The following is a 5833-nucleotide window of genomic DNA, read 5'->3' as shown; positions in this document are numbered from 1 at the left end:
TCACAAGAAGAGAGGCACTACCACAAACCCTGAAAATGACAACGTGCCAACCACCCTGAAAAGATCATGCAGTGGCAGGCATTAAATTGCTGGTTTACTTAAAATCCATGAGAAGTTTCTTCACTGGGAAATGTCTAACTTAATTAAACTAAATCAAATTAATTCATACTTGGCTTAGTTCAAAAGAGGAGTTAAGGCACCATAGGTATCACTTTCCTAAAACTTAGGATAACTCAAGATTTTCTAAAAAGGCAACCAAAATCGTTGCCATCAAGTTGATTCCGACTCGTAGTGACCCTATAGCACAGCGTAGAACTGCATAGGGTTTCCCAGGAGTAGCTGGTTAGCAACTGTAGCTCTCTGTAGCTCTTAACCACAGCGCCAAAGGCAAAGTGCATCAATTACAGAAACATCAGTATGTCATCTTCTGTCATTTTACTTGTAAGCATCAGAATCATTTAGATTTCTATGAGCGATTTTCTTCCACATGTGGAGAAAAGTCCAGACTGTAGTTGGAGATTTCTCAGCAATCGTGAAAAATGTAGTAATCAGAGAAATTGTCAGGAGACTTAATTAAAGCTCCCCGTGTGACTCTTTTGCATATGCAAATTATCTCCAGCAGGTATCATTTATGAAGAAAGGTTAAAGTGAGAGAGTTAGTATTTAGACTATTAACTAAAAAGAAAGAGATGATCTTGTCAATGAATCAAATAAAGCGTTCATTTAGTTCATTTGCTGTTTTTGCTTGTACTCAGACTGTAGTCACCCCCATGCTGTCAGGGAGGCCCTTTTGGTTGATCCCTTTAGATTAGTGAGAAGCCTCCATTTACATGTTGAAGGGTCTGACAAAAACTGATTGTGTGTGTGCCTATATTTTGGGGTGCTTTGTTACAAATACCACACAACTTTTATTCTAGTGACATTCTGAAAGGAACATCATGAAAATAAGCTATCTGTGATGTTTCTCATGCTGATCTGTTAGCGGACTTGAGACTCAGAAAAATGGGAGTTGAAAGGAAGGAATAGTAGAAGTTGGAGAAGGTGACTGAGGACCAGGAAGAAGGGGAAGATGAAACATCAGTAAGTCAGAGTGACAGAAAAAACCCTCAAAACCTATTGCTGTCGAGTGGATTCCGACTCATAGTGACCCTACAGAACAGAATAGAACTGCCCCATAGGGTTTCCAAGGGGCACCTAGAGGATTCAAACTGCCAGTCTTTTGGTTAGCAGCCATAGCTCTTAACCACTACACCACCAGGGTTTCCAGAGTGAAGAGCAGTAACATTTTAAGGGAAGAGAGCTTGAGAAAAGAAGAAATTAGAGAAACATAAATGGACAGAAAAAGGATACTTGTTATCAATTTCTTCATTGGGATTCAAACTTTTTTTTTAAGTTAATGTTATTTTAAGCATTTTGTGTACACGAGGCACTGTGATAACTGCTTTATGTCACTGATTATTATAACCCTCTGAGGTAGCAGTAAAGCTAATAGTGTTTAAACCTGTGAACCTGTGAGCCAGATTGTCTGGCTTAGAATCCCTGACAAAAAATGCCAGTTGTTGGCTCTGTGATCCTGAGCAAAGCAACCTTTCTGTAAGTCAGTTTCCTCATCTGCAAGTGGTGATAATAATATTACATATCTCATAAAGTTATGGTGAAGATGAATAGGTTAATATATGTAAAGCATTTAGAACAGTATCTACACCTGGAAACAACCAGTAAAGGCTGGACATTGTTATTATTGCTTTTCTTCACATTGCAGTTTCAGAGCTGAGGCTCAGCAGAGTCAGTGTACAGTCTCAAGGTGTCTCAGCTACTGTCAGAATCAAATCCAGGTGAATGTGACTTAAGAGTCCATGCTTTAACTTCAAGGAGCTTAATTATGCCCAAAGAATCATATCCCATAAAGAGATGGGAGACTTAGTTTGTAATTCTACCTCCAACATTAACTGGCTCTTTTATAAGTGACTTAAACTCTCTGATTTGGTTTGGATTTTCCCCAAAAGCAGATCTTATGATGAGGGCTTCCTGAGTGGTTCCCAGGAAACAGAAAGTTTCTTGAAATATGTATTAACTCCTTATTAATTAACTACTGTAATCAAATCTAATAAAACACACACACATACACACACACAAACCAAAAAAACTGTTGCTGTCAGGTTGATTCTGACCAGAATAAACCAAAACCCATTGCCGTCAAGTCGATTCTGACTCATAGTGACTCTATATGACAAAGTAGAACTGCCCGGTAGGATTTCCAAGGCTATAATCTTTACAGGAACAGATTGCAACAACTTTCTCCTGAAGAGCAGCTAGTGGGTTTGAACTGCTGATCTTTTGGTTAGCAGCTGAGTGCTTAACCACTGAGCCACCAGGGCACCTACTCATGAGAATACCAAAAACCAAGCTCATTGCCATGGAGTCAATTCTGACTCATAGTGACCCTACAGGACAGAGCAGAACTGTCCCACAGAGTTTCCAGGGAGCAGCTGGTAGATTTGAACTGCCTATGTTTTGGTTAGCAGCCAAGCTCTTAACCACTGCACCACCAGGGCTCCACTCATGAGAATAGGAAGGGTGAATTGGGAAGAGTGAAACAGAGAAAGATTGAAAGTCAATCCAAGAATGTATTATTAAGTAGATGACTAGAGGCAGCTCAACCCTGCTGGAGTCCAACTAGAACTACATAGAATGTGCCTCAGATTGTCCACCAGGGACAGAGAAGAGGGGGATGTTTATCTACCAGTTTCTAGCAAGAGCTGCTGTATGGGTGTTAATTCCCTTGCACTTCCAGGTTTGCACATGACCCAGCATAGCCCAGAACCTCAGTGGATAGAGACGCTTGGGGCAGAAGGCAAGTGATAAGCAGTGCACCCGAGGTGTCATTTTGTCAGCTGCTTGCCACAGCAATGTCTTGAGCAAGGGGATGTAAGGGAATGTAAGACAGGTTATTAAATGTATTCCACACATTATCCTTATATCAGTATATGTGTTGTTTGATTATATGTGATATTTGTTCTACATGTTTGTGTGTATGTGTCTGTTATTAACATTGGGTTGTCCTTGGGTGGTGTAAACAGTTAAGCACTTGCCTTCTAACGGAAAGGTTGACAGTTCAAACTCATCAAGAGTTGCCTCAGAAGAAAGGGCTGGTGATCTGCTTCCAGAAGATCACAGCCTTAAAAACGCTATGGAGCACATTTCTACCCGGAAACAGATGGGATCATTATGAGTTGGAATTGACTCATTATTGAGGAGATTAAATGAGATAATGTGTATGAAAGTGCTCTGAAAGATATAAATCATATAGAATATAACACTGTAAATGTTCTATTGAGATTTCCATAGTTGAAGTTTAAACAGTGATTGAACAGTATTTTTTCAACTCATCAATCTATGGCTACTTTTGAAATCAGTACCTCTCTCATTTCACTACATAACTGTATCTGGATTTTGGCAGAAGAAAATCACTTTGAGGAACTTACAGGGACTACATGACTGAATTCCAAATTGATTATTGAAGTGACACTTCTAATTGGAAAAGTCCAAACAATTCATCTGCTCAACGCCTAGTCATTTGGGTATTTGCTGTTTTAGATTCTGTACCCTTAATATTCTGAGGAAAAAAATAATAGAACATAACAAAAGCTCATCCTGACTAGGTTAAAATCAGAGTCAGTTTGGAACTTCCTGTTCTTTAGTGTCGTGTTTTCAGAAGTAAATTAAAGTTTTGAAACATTTAATTTTCAATGTTTTCTTCTTGCATAATGTTTGAATCCTCACTCCTTCACTCACCCACTGTGCAGTGTAGGTCACGTTATTTAAGCTCTCTGGGCTTCAATTTCCTCAGAGCAAAATTGAAAAAATATTGATATTTAATCCAATGAATTGTTATGAGGAAGACTGTGATGTGCTTGGAAGAGTGCCTGGAACTAAAAAGCACTCAAGAAGTGTAGCTGATGTTATTCTTGTTATTATTATTGTTATGTTTTTATGTTTATTATCATTATTATGCTTTGACAAATATATGCAGATTTATTTTCTAAGGGTTTAAATGTAATGGTTATTTCTACTAATTCAATTTAATGATGAGCTGCTCTAATCTAACATTTCATATGGAATGTAAAAGCCCTGAGAATGTCTTAATGTCCTGAGAGATAAGTTTAAAATCCTTTCATCCTCTGATGAGCCCTGTGTTGTGAAAGCACATGTCTTTTATGAGGCTGATTTTCTAGACAGAAAAATGGTAGCCCTACTCATAACTGAAAGAAATCCTGGTTGTGCAACTCAGCTGCTAACCAAAATGTTGGTGGTTGGAACCCACCAGCCACTCCACAGGAGAAAGATGTGGAGATCTGCTTCCACAAAGATAACAGCCTTGGAAACCCTATGAGGCAACTCTACTCTGTCCTATAGGGTTGCTATAAGTCGGAATCGACTTGAAGGCAACAAGTTTGGTTTGGTACCCGTAATTAACTTAGAAAAAATCTGAAAACATGAAGTTCCTTGGAAAGGACTAATTTTGGTAATAATACTGTGTATTTAAAGACTTTTTTTCCCTCTAAAAGCTGAAGTGTCCTGTGTTCTTATTCCAGGTATTTCAAATGTTCCCTGTAAATGAGATTTGGGCACACATAGTATCTATGTACAAGATCTTTATTTCATAACTTTACATAAAAGAATGTAAGTGTAGCCCAGTGTAATAAGGAGTCTGACTCGATTTTTTGACATCTGACCTTTGACTGCTTTTAAGCCTTACCTCCCTCATCCTCTCCTGTCGCACATCTGAGTGAGCTAATTAGAGAGCCTGGTGCTTTTTCCTTTGATGCTGGCAGGAAATTCATACCATGTAAGCTCCTACCTGCCTTCAGGAATGCTTACCACAGCCGTACTCTTTCACTGTCATAAAAACCCAAGCCAATCTCTTTTCCCTGCTCTCCTAAACCATTTTCAGACTAGCTTGGAAGGCCTTCCCTGCCCTCCTCAGAAAGCCTTATTATATAAGTAATAAACCTTTTCATATCTTTTTTGGTATGTGTATGCCATTATCAGCCTTGACATCCAAACCAAATTTTAGATGATGGTCTATCTTGTGTCTCCAAAGTGGCTACAACACCTAGATACTGGTTTCTACTAAAAGAAACCAGAGTTCCTTGGAGAAAATGCTGATCCCAAGTCTGGGTAAAGGAAAGTACAAGAGAAGCCATGATATTTTGTCATTCCCTGAAGGAAGGAAGTGCTCAAAGACTAATGGCGTCATGTCAAAAGAACAACAGAAGCCTGGATGAAAGGGCTTCCACTGGCCAAATATGTGCAATTTGAGTATTAAAAAGAATAATGATGGTAACTGATTACATCACACTGAACAAGGAAAATCCATAAATCTATAATGATACAAAGAAAACCTGGTGTCACTGTGGTTAAGCACTTGGCTGCTAACTGAAAGGTCAGTAGTTCTAACCCACCAGCAGCTCCATGGGTGAAAGATGTGGCAGTCTGCTTATGTAAAGATTTCAGCCTCGGAAAACCTATGGGTAAGTTCTACACTGTCCTATGAGTTGGAAATGACTGGACAGCAGTGGGTTGGTTTAATGATACAGAGAAGAGATAAAAAGAATGAGAGAGACAGGAAATAAAGGGGAGGAGAGGAGAAGCTCTTTATAGAAGATTATTCACTAAGAAGTGTAGAAAAAGAGAATTATTTTAAAAAATTGTCGTTTTGCTGCAAATGTGATTCAAGCAAGGATTACCAATTGTCATAGATTAAATTGTGTCCCCCCAAAATATCTGTCAACTTGGCTGGGTCATGATTCCCAGTATTGTATGATTGTGT

Source organism: Trichechus manatus, unplaced genomic scaffold (assembly GCF_000243295.1).
Source record: "Trichechus manatus latirostris isolate Lorelei unplaced genomic scaffold, TriManLat1.0 scaffold00047, whole genome shotgun sequence".
Taxonomy (NCBI): Eukaryota; Metazoa; Chordata; class Mammalia; order Sirenia; family Trichechidae; genus Trichechus; species Trichechus manatus.
This window is presented reverse-complemented; position numbering follows the sequence as displayed.